Genomic DNA, 12,558 nt, shown 5'->3' with positions numbered 1-12,558 from the left:
CTGTAGTACCTATAGTTGAAGGCTTTCTGACAAGAAGACTCTCAGCAACTGAGGGATCTGTTATTCTTTCTTGAAAGATGATCAGGAAACACAGTACAGCATCCACCACAGATCACCTCTTGCCCTACTCAGATCCACATTTTGTATAAATTGAAAATACTTTCTATTAAAAGGTATAGGATGCAATTAAATCACTATGTAGAGAAAACTGTATAGCCTTAAATAAATGAGCTAGGAATCCGTTGCAAAAAGTTAGAAGATAAATAATTTCAAAAAATAGAAGATAGTAACAAAGTAGGAAACAAATACAGGATAAAGAGGGTCAGCAAAGTCAAAAGTAATAGAAAAGACTTAAAATTAATAGGCTGATGGATAGAAAGAGAAATAGCCAGTTTTAGTTATGAAAAAGCAGACATCAATACAGATTTTACAAATTTTTTAAATTTATATGAAATAAATTCTTAAAACATTTTATATTAATCAGGTCAGTAATTTAAAACTTTCTATTACAAAAATTAAAGGTCCAGATTGTTTCATTGCTGAGTTCTAATAAATATTTAAGAAAAGATGTTCTAATTGAACACAAACTCTTCCAAAGAATTTCAAGTTTTTTAATTCTCAATTGATTTTAAGAATTAATGTTGCCTATATAGCAAATCACAACAATGTCAGCAAAAGAGGACAAAATTACAGGCCAATCACTCATACCCACAGATACAAAAAATCCTAAAGGATAAGTAACTCAGAAACAGCAATATATGAAAAGAATACTACATTAAAACAAAGTTGGGTTTGTATGAGAATTATAAATTTGGTTTAACATTTGAAAATCAATCAACACAAGTTTGTTAAATCTTGTAACCAGAAGACATATAATCCATAACTTCTAAACTAGTTGAAGCAAATAAGAGAATTTTTTAAATCTTGATAAATCCAAGAGGACAAAAAAGGATGGAGGGAGAGTAAAGCTTTGGAGAAAAAGAAAACACGAAATAAGGTTGTAGAAATCATTTCAAATATACTAGTAATCATTACAAATTCAAATGCACTAACTTGTCAGGTAAAACTGTTTGTCAGATTTTTTAAAAAAAATGATAAATCAAGAAATAGTAGTACCAGCACATTATTTGATTATATAGATGTAACAACAATAAGAACTGAAAATAAAAGCAATAAAGGTTGTTGCCTCTGAGGAGCTGTACTAGGACTAGAAAGCAGTGGAGTTAAGATTTTTCTTCCATTTAAAAATTTTTAAAACTGAATATTTAGAAGTACATATATGTGACTACTAATATTTATCAATACTTAGGTCTCATCTACTTCCAAATACTCCACCCTTTTTCTCATTTTAAAAGTTTGCTTAAAAGTTTTTAGTGAGTTTGAGTTTTGGTCCTATACTCCCTCATAACTATGGACAAAAATTCTGTGCCATATAGTTTTAAAAGTAAAGTTAAATTCTAACTTCTAGCATTTTTTAGAATGAAACTACCTATAATGGATTGTTTTTGGGTGCTAGCATACTTGGGGGGGGGATCGTTTCATAAACTATATAAATGTCTAACCGATATACTGTATACTTGAAACTAATAATAAAATGAAATAAAATGCTTAAAAAATATTTCTCTTATTTGCTGATCAGGATCATAGCATGTCAAAGACACCTAGAAAACTGGTGATTTTAGAGACTCAAGCAAAAATAAACACTATAATAATCACTGAAACCACATATTTAAGTGGGTACCTATAAATCAATTGGTTTATCCAAGTTTAGTGCAGGAAATTTTTCAAGAAGATAAAAAAATGTAGAATATATAAGTTTACTAGTAATTTTTCCTGAATTGTGGAGAATTAGTGTATATATGTCAGAAGAACCGGGTAATCGAAGGAAGAAACTTTTATATTCTTTTTATTTAAAAAAAAAATAAAGTGCAATATTTCTATCAATAGAAAGGATATTATAAATAAAACAAGATAAATTATTTTAAACATTAATAGGAAACACTTATATAATGCTTACCTTAATCTATACCCTCTAATCTAAGTGCTTTTTATACATTAATTTATTACATCTTCACAATCTATGAAGGAGTTACTAAAATTATACTCATTTCATAAATAAGGAAACTGATAGGAGAAGTTAATAATTTTTTCAAATTCACCCAGCTGGTAAGAGGTGGAGCCAGGTTTGAACAAAGGTATATGGCTGCAAAACTTGTGCTTTTAACCACTGTGATATAAAGGTAACAAATAAACATTATGGAAAGTTAGGAAAGTAAAAGAAAAAGTCACTCATAATCTCTTCATTCTTATATAACTATGGCATATTATATAATCTCTCCTCATCTTTTCTATATTCATGATTTTGTATCATGATTATTATAGTACCTATTCTGTACTTGGGTTTTATCAATTAACACGTTATAACTATTTTTCCATGGCTTTGTATAATCATTATAATTCAATTTATATCCTCATATTATTCAATCCTGTGGATGGAGTAATTCACTTAAGTGCTCCATTATTGGCCAATTGGCTACATCCAATACTTTCCTGTTGTATGTGTGTATAAACCTACCCTCCACATCTTCATGAACCCTGCTTTTATAATGTTGCCGATTATTTCATTAGAAAATATATCCAGGAGTGAATTATTGAATAATTAAGAGTGGGTTTTATAATCCAATTTTTCTTTAAAACATTGAAAATGTTTCTAATTTTTTCTAAGCATTGTGTGTTACTAGGTTGTTAGCCCCTAAAATCAGTGATAAACTAAATCCCACCCTTTTAGTTCTCTCAGTAGATTACTGCCAATTACCCAACTGCTCTACATGGGGCTAACATATTAGAAGCTCCAGTTTTTAACCTTATTAAAAATCACAAATATTCCTTTTTTTAATCTGGCAGTAATGTTATCAAGTTTCTTTATTAGGCTCTGGGACTTTTATATAAGAAAACACAATTTCTGCCAGCATAACAGAGTCCTTTTGTTTTGCCAAAGGAAGATTGAAATATGATTTTTATCGTTTCAAGTAGATGCTGTGGAGGTTTCTTAGTCACAGCTGGATCAAGCAAAGTCACCATGGAGCTATACCGATTTTAATTGTTTGCTCTGTCCTAAAAGCTGAAAAGCTAAAGCTCAAGAAAGCTAGGCATTTGAACTACTTTTTAAAAAATGTACTGAATTACTGAACCAACACAACTCACAAAATAAACAACTTTTGCTCTGGGTCTGATATTTTGTGAAATTATAGAGAAGACAATTTTAGAACTGGACAAGAACTTAAAAATATTCATCTTGTCCAACTCCTTATTTTATAGATGAAGAAGATGAGGCCCAGAAAGTTTTAAATGCCTTTTTTTAAACTTACGCAGAGAATTAATTACAAAGTCAGACTAAAATTGAGTCTCCTCATTCCTATTTTCTCTGTGTCTAATCTTGAGATTTGAGGACTGGTACCAAAGAGGTCCAGGAAAGCTAATCTGGAAAAAGGAAGGACTTTTCAATCATAAGAATCAGGCTCCATCTTATATCAAGAATATAGGATATTAAACAAAAATTTCAATAAAGGAGAAAAGGTATATTAATAGACTCGTTGATGTGTGTTGTTCATCATATGGCCAAAATCATATGGTCATGATGTTAATTTAGGTCTCAGAATTTATGGTCAGGAAGACACAGTGTACAGTGAGTGATAATTGGTCTTTCTTAAAGAAGTAAGATAGACTCTATCTTAAACAGTTTTTAAGTAATTGTTTTCCTCTCAAAGGAATAATTTATTAATGCAAGCATAAACTGAATCTAAGTTTTTAATTACTAAAAGCTAGACGATACTATCAGAGGTGAAGACCTACTCAAAAGTTTTGTGACACTGCACCATCGCTAACACAATGCTCCTCATTGTAGTCCATGGACCAGCTTCACCTGGGAGCTTGTTAAAAACGCAAAAATCAGCCCCACCCAAACCTATTTGTAAGTGAAGCCCAAGTATCCGTGGCTTGACAAGCTCTCCAGGTGATTCCTATGCATGCTAAAGTTTAAGAAACGTTCTAACAGAAACTTCTCTTTCACACATTGAGATCACATGGGAAACTTTTAAAACTACTTATGCCTGAGTCCCATTCCAGATTCATATTTAATTGAATATGAATATTTAATTGGTCTGGGGGGTAGCCTAGGCATTATCATAGTTGAGAATCAATACTCCAACAATTCATTTGAACCATTTGTGTTGATTCTTTTTATAAAATTATTGAAAATGACCTCAGTGTACCCAGCTCCCCAAGGTTTAGAAGAGGGATTGGCAAAGCGAGAGGATACAATACAACCACTGAAATACAGGCATAGAATATTAAAATTTCCATTTTTTTATTCTACATTTCAATGCTATAGATTAATTTTTGGCCATGTTTATAATCTATATAATATATTAATACAGTAACATGGAAGATTTAGAAATTTTATAAACAGAGGATGTTTATTTTTTAATTTTTGTAACTTATAATGTTATTATGGATACAGAGTGTAATTAAATGCCTTTAATTATCAGAGTTCTTGATATAGAATGATGGTTTTCGAACCTGAGTGTGCATAAAAGTCACCTGGGAAGCTTGTTAAACTATAAATTCCTGGGGCCCATCTGAAAATAAATTCAGTTAGCCTGAGTTTGGGCCCAAGAGTCTACAAGACATACTCCAGACAATTTTTATGTAAATGCTCTTTAGACCATTCTTTAAGAAACACTCATTTAGAACAAGGCCCTGTTTTAGAGCAAAAAGAGAGTGAGCTACCTAGGAAGGCAGAGCACCCACTTAGAGCCTCAAACGGTGGTTGTACCCCAATGAGATCAACATGTTCAAAGGCTCAGCCTCAGCTCTGAAGGTTATCAGTACTCTCAGAGGGTTTAGTTTTCTGGGGCTAACCCTGGTTACAAAGACAGCTACGTAGGAAAATCAAAGTACCACTTTACAATGAGAAATATAACTTTTAGGCAGACTTTAGTGGTTCCTACTGGTTGCCAGTATATTATAGGTGTTGCAGAAAACCAATTATAATTCTATTTTGTCCCTTTTGCCTAAAGTTAGAATAAGGAGAAATAATAATGTGAAGTTTTAATAGTTGTTGCCCTCAAAATATGATAGGTGAAATATTGCCAAGAAAAGGGAAGAATTAGAACAAATATAAATATAAATAATATAAACACACCAATTAAAAGGTAGAGATTGTCAAATTATACATAAACAAAACCAACTATATGCTTCCTGTAAGAAACCACTTACGAATAGGTTAAAAGTAAAAACGATGTAATAAGATGTACATGTTAATACTAATCAAAAGAAAACTGGAGTTGTTACATTAATATCTGATAAAGTCAGTTTCAAAGGACAGAATATCACAAAGGATAAAAAAATTATTTCATATTGATAATAGGGTTGATTATTCAGAGGACATAGCAATCCTAAATGTTTATGTACCTAACTATAGAATTTGAATAAAAGTAAAGCAAAAACTGATGGCATTGCAAGAAAAAAATAGGTAAATCCGCAATTATAGTCAGAGATAGACAATGCAGGACTTTCAAACCTAAGAGGTGAGAATTGATACTCTCAACATGGATGAATCTCAAAGTTATTATGCTGAGTAAAAAAATTGTTTAATCCAGACAAAAAAGAATATCTCCTAGATTGTTCTATTTATATAACATTTTAGGAAAAGGAAACTATTCTATTATGATAGAAAGCAGATCATTGGTTGCTTTGGATAAGGTGTAGCGTAGGGCAGGGGGAAACATTTTGACCTGGTATGTGTATTCATTATCTTGATTGTGATTATGATTTCATAAGTATATTCATGTGTCAGAATGAATCAAATGGTATAGCTTAAACACATTCAGTTTGTTGTGTATCAATTATACCTCACTAATTGTAGAGGAAAAATAAATCTGTCTTGACCCACCAACCAATGCCCTGTAGTCTCTAGCAGTGCCAAAATTAAAGGGATCAGCACCTAGTCAGGCACTATTTTTAAAGGTGATAATATCTTCTATGTATAATATGAACTATTCTGATCTCATATCAATATGGCCCAATTTATTAATTTTAAGCTGCAGTGAGAGTTTGCTTTTAGATGAAAAATAATTTCTAAATAATGGATAATATTAAACAGGCTTTTTCTGAACTTCCCTTCAGCCTTGGAATTTCTTGATCCAAATTTTCTTTATCTCTCCAATATCAAAAACTACTCTTAACAAATCATCTGACACATTTGTTTACCTTAGATATTTTATGAAAATTAAATTTTCACTCTTTTAGTAGAATTTCCTATTGATTTAAGAATAAAGTATTAATCCAAAGAAATAAGCTTACTCTTGTAACATGTGACATTCCAGGCATCACAAATTAGGTAAGAGAAGTAATTTGAGGTTAGCAGAACTTCTAATTCTATAATAACATTACCATGGACAGTGTTGCTCTTTTGCCTATCCAAATAGCACCCAAAGTCACTATTTTTGTATCTCAAAGGAAAATTATAAACTTGATTTTCTTTCGAGGTTACCTTTTTTTCACTCATAATCCTTGTGGTTTGATCAATTTAGACTCCAGCTTTAAGAACAGACATGAAGGCCTCTGTTCCTTCTCATACAGAATTAACTAGCCCAGAAATTTCCCTATCATCATTAACAAATATGAATCCAGACAAAATATATAAAATAACTTTTTTCAGATAGTAGACAATAGGCTATGCAGGCCTTTCATCCCTGAGAATATGGAAATAAATGCGACAGAGTGCTATAACTGTTCCAGTTTACTACTTGGAGTCAGTTTTCAGGCCAGAGCATAGGCAGGGAAATTCAAACAGTCCACAATCTGACCAGGTTAAGAAGACAGAGATTGGAGATCAGCTAGAATTTTGTAGTGCAGAATACTAAAGAAAAGGTAACTGTACAGGGATATATACATGGGGTATTTATAAGTTTTTGGCTGATTACGGATCTGTGCTCAGTAAAAGGTAATGACCTGAGGCAGAGGAAAGAAGCACCAGACATCAATAGGTCAAATAATTCCCAGAGTTTCGACCTGGCTGGGAATGGTCACCATTCTCACCAGCCATACTAGAGAGCCTGATCATACAGGGAACATTGAGAAGATTCTTTATAAGGGCATCACAATTGTAGCGAAGCTAAAAAAATCTCTAGACAAAAGGCTGTTGTATAACCACATTAACAAAGTTTAAAGGCAAATTTTAAAAATATACTTCCTATAATTAATTGTATGCTCAACAAAGGCTCACAATCCTTAAAAGAATATAACAAAATCCAGTACTCAACAACATAATATTTATATTGTTCAGAGCACCCAGTCAAAAATTATCAGGCAAGCAAAGGAGCAGGAAAATATAAACTGTAACTAAGAAAAAAAATTAATTCATAGAAACAGAACTAGAAATGACAGAGATTGTAGAATTAGCAGATAGGAATATTAATAGTTATAGATTGTCCTAATGTTCAAGAAGGTAGAAAAAAAACCTGAATACAACAATATGAGAAATATAAGATATTTTTTTAAATGTCCGAATAGAATTTCTGGAGATACAAAATAAATGGGTAAGACTAGCCCCAAATGACATACTGTGGAAGAAAAGCTTATCGAACTTGGAGATATAACAAAATAAAGCAAAAAAAGATCAATACTTTAGTAATGATCAATATCAAGCAGAAAAACATATATGAAATTTGATTCTGAGGATGATAGGAGAGAAGAGAAGGTCTGAAAAATATATGGCAAAATAACTGACAAATTTTTTCTAAATTTGATGACAAATATAATCCCACAGATCCAAGAAGTTTTATAAACTTGAAACAGAATGAACATGAAGGAGCCACATCTAGGCACCTTACAATTAAATTTATAAAAATAGTAAAAAGGATTAAATATTAAAAGCTATCAGAGAGAGAAGACATATCCCATGAGAAACAAAGAATGACAGCATATTTATCACCAAAAATGAAGCACAGCAGAAGAACCTGGACTACTGAAAGAAGAGCACTGAAAGAAAATTACACCAAAATAGAATAATGTATCCAGCAAAATTTTTTTCAAAAATGAAGATGGTGAAATGTAGACTTTTTCAAACAAGCAAAAGCTTGAGAAAATTATTCTCCATAAGAAATTCACTATAAGATATTTTTTTCAAGTTTTTCAGGCACAAAGAAAATGATGCCTAATGGAAAGTTGAACTGACAGAACTGGATATAATAAATATGTGTTTAATTAGAAAAGTCATTTTGCCATTTTTTTTTTCATATTTTAATGTCTTTAAAACATATTGTTGAGGCCTCCTTTGCTGTACATAGCTTTTTTATTTGATATAGTCCCATATATTTATTTTTATTTTGTTAAGATCAATAATATTGGTAAGTCCCTAGGCAGACTTATCAAGAAAAGAGAGGTATGACAAAAATTTTAAATATCTAAAATTCAAGCAGAGACATCACTACAGAAGCTACAGAAATTAAAAAGATAATAAGAAAATATTACAAACAACTGTATGCCAATAAATTTGACAACTTAAATGAAATGGATAAATACCATGAAAGTTACCAACAGCCAAATCTTACGTAAGAAGAAATAGAGAACCTGAATAGCCCTATAGCTTTTAAAAAATAATTTCCTACTTACAAATCTTCCCACAAAGAAAACTCAGGGCTCAGATAGCTTCACTGGGGAATACTACCAACAATTTGGCAAGAAATAATCTCAGTTATTCACAAATTCTTTCAGAGAATAGAGAAGAAAACACTCCAATAAATATTTTAAAGGCCATCATTATTCTTTACTTGAAATAGACTAAGATATGGCAAGAAAGTAAACTATAAATTAGTACAGATTCATCAATATAGATTCATAAATCTTTATAATTTTAATAAATCAGATTTATGCATAATACATCATGACAAAGAACAATTTATTTCAGGAAGACAAGATTGTTTTAATATTCAAAAATCAAATATCATATAATCAGACTTAAAAAAGGAAAACTTACATGAAGTTCTCATATAGATGCAGAAAAGGTACTTTTTATAATTCGATATCCATTTATCATTAAAAACTTCAAATAAACAAGAAATGGAAAATAATTTCCTCAACTTGATAAAGAATATCCATGTAAAACCTACAGCTAATATTTTATTTAATGGTAAAATACTGAATGCTAAAGTTAGAATAAGGCAAAAATGTCTACATCTTAAACATTATACTACATGTCCTAACGAGAGCATTACATCAAGAAAAAGAAATAAAGGGCATATAGATTGGAAAAGACAATAACATGATTGTCCATGAAGAAAATTCTAAGTAGTCTAGGAATATATTTCAAAGTTTAATATCTAAGCAAGATCACAGGATATGGCGTTAACATATAAAAAATTATTTAATCTATTTCTAGCAATGAACAATAAGAAATTAAAATTTTTAAATATATCATTTATAATAACATCAAAATTTGAAATATTAGGGGTACGATTAACAAAATATGTGTAAGGCCTGTACTCTGATAAATTCTAAAACATTGCTGAAAAATTCGAAAAGACCCAAAAAACCATGTTCATGAATCAGAAGATTCTATTTTTAAAATGTTAAATCTCCTCCAAAGCCATGTGCAGATTCACCATAGTCTTTATCTAAATCCAAAGAGTCTTCAGAAGAAATTGTCAATCTGGTTCTAGAATTTATATAAAAATACAAAAAAAAAATATATCCAAAACAATATTTTAAAAAAGAATAAAGTTGGAGGATTTATACTACCTGATTATAAGAGTTAATATAAACCTAGAGTAATCAAGAGTGTATGGTATTAATACAAACATAAACATAGGGTGAATAAATTTAACATAAGAAATCAAAAATTAGATGCACACATATATGGTAAATTGATTTTCAATATATAGACTAGGTAACTCAGTAGGGAAAAATAATATTTCAACAAATGGTGTTGGAACACTGACTTGCTATAAGCAAAAAAAAAAAAAAAAAATGAACCTGTACCTTTATCTCATAGCATACACATATAACTCAAAATGGATTATAGGTGCAAACATAACAGGTAAAATTCTAAATTTCCAAAGTAAAATCTAGGAAAATCAGTTTTGTGATCCGAAGTAGGCAAAGATTTATTTGATAGAATACAAAATGTATAAAGTATTTCTCAAATGGTAACTAATATTATTAAATTAAACATTTTTAATCCACAGACTAGGAAAAAAACATTTAAAATATCTATATGTGATAAAGAGCTTATATTCTGAATATATAGAGAATACAGCAGTTCACCCTTCTCCATAGGAAACATGCTCCAAGATCCCCAGTGCATGCCTAAAACCACAGATAGTACCAAACCCTATATATATATTGTTTTCTATACATACAGATCTATGATAAGGTTTAATTTATAAATTAGGCACAATAAGAGATTAACAAAAATAACTAATAATAAAATAGAACAATTACTCAAAATATTGTAATAAAAATTATGTGAATGTGGTCTCTTAGCAATCCAGCATAAATTTCTTTTTTCTTCACAATTTCATAGACAGAAGATTCATTTTTTACTGTAGATCTGAGCAAGCCCAGCATATTTTTTTTTTATCTGTTCTTATTAAATCAAGAACTTTCACCTTTTCACTTAAAGGAGGCACTTTACTGCTTCTCTCTGACATATCCAAATAGTAGCATCACTACTCTTGTGCTTTGAGGCCATTATTAAGTAAAATAAAGATTACTTGAACACAAGCACTGAGATCCCATGACAGTCGATCTGATAACCTAAAAGGCTACTAATGGGCAGAGAGCACATACAGTGTGGAGACACTGGACAAAGGGATGATTCACATCCAGGGCAGGCAGAGCAGGTTGGATAGAGATTTCATCATGCTACTCAGAACAGTGTGCAATTTAAAACATATGAATTGTTTATTTCTGGATTTTCTATTTGATATTTTCAGACTGTGTTTGACCAGGGGTAAATAAAACCACAGAAAGCAAAACCAAGAATAAGGAGAGACTATTGTACTTAAAAGTTGATAATAGAAAGACCTCTAACCCAGCTTTTAAGAGAGCAAAAGATTTAAACAGAAACTTCACCAAATAAGCACATTATAAGATGCTTAGCATCATTAGTCATTAGAAAAATGCAAATGAAAACCACAAGTAGATATCACTACACACACAATACAATAATAAAATTTAAAAGACTGACAATACGAAATATGTGCAAGGATGTGCAGCAACTGAAACTCAGATATTGCTGGTTAGAAGGAAAAATGATCCAGCTACTATGGAAAATAGTTCAGCAGTGACATATAAAATTATATACTTACTTTGTGGTCTAGGAATCCCACTCCTGGTATGTACTGCCAGCCTCCCTCCCACCCCCAAGAAAACACACACACACACACACAAACACACACACACACACACACATCTATTCATTCCAAGACTGGTAACTAATATTCATACTGGCTTTATTCATAATAGCCAAACTCTAAAAACAAATAATGATAGAAAAGCAAATAGTGCTATATCCATACAATGGGTTGCCAATCCGAAATAGAATGGAATAGAATGGAATAGAATGGAATTACTTGTACAGGCAGCATGAATTACTCTGCAAAGCATTTTGCATGCTAAATAAAAGAAGAAAAAAACTGTCTACAGCCATGCTACCCTGAACTCGCCTGATCTTGACTGAGCTCAGAAGATAAGCAGGGTTGGGCCTGGTTAGTATGTGGATGGGAGACCACCTAGGAAGACCAGGTGCCGTGGCGTAAAAAAAAAAAGGAAGAAATAAAGACCACTTCAATTCATATGAAATTCTAGAAAACAACAAAACCATAGTGAGAAAAAGTATATCACTGTTTGCCAAGGACTGGAGCTAGAGAAGAGCTAGACTGTAAGAGGCACAGAAAAACTCACAGAGGTGTCAGAAATTTTTCATATTTTGATCGGGTGGTATTTTCATTATAGTATACACTTACCAAAACTCATTAAATGGTACACATCAAATAGGTTAATTTTATCACATGTAGATTATACTTCAAAGCAGCTTAAAAGGAAAAAACTAAAAAACAGTAGGCATGAGACTCTGGTCATTTCATGTGTTCCTTCTTTCTAGGCATAGGAATTGTTTCATGGAATGTACATTTCATCTGAGACAATCAAATGAATATCAGTCTTTTGCCTCTGTAGCTCTCTTTCCTATAGTTATTTAACCAGTCAAATATAACTCTGGAGCTGCTTCTAGCCATCTTTCCACCATGACAGGGAACCAGCCTGAGAAGAAAAGCAGTCTATGCTTTCACATTTAATCTTTATAAAACCCTAAGAGATAGGTATTATTACCCCATTTTATAGATAAGAAAACTAGGGGCTAGAGAGATTAGTTTTCCCAAAGTCACACAACTAGCATATGGAAAAGCAGCAGTCTGAGTCTATACAATGCCAAATTTCACGCTTATACCTATTATTCAAGGAAAAAAAGAATTCAATAAAGATCTATAATTTTAG

General features: G+C 31.3%; 1 pseudogene; it reads left to right on the top strand.

Annotated features, from left to right (window-relative positions):
- Positions 1-11,701: 11,701 nt before the first annotated feature.
- On the top strand, positions 11,702-11,820 carry LOC120591312 (uncharacterized; annotated as a pseudogene).
- Positions 11,821-12,558: the final 738 nt, after the last annotated feature.

Source organism: Pteropus medius, unplaced genomic scaffold, assembly GCF_902729225.1.
Source record: "Pteropus medius unplaced genomic scaffold, Ma_sr-lr_union100, whole genome shotgun sequence".
Lineage (NCBI taxonomy): Eukaryota > Metazoa > Chordata > Mammalia > Chiroptera > Pteropodidae > Pteropus > Pteropus medius.
This window is presented reverse-complemented; position numbering and strand designations above follow the sequence as displayed.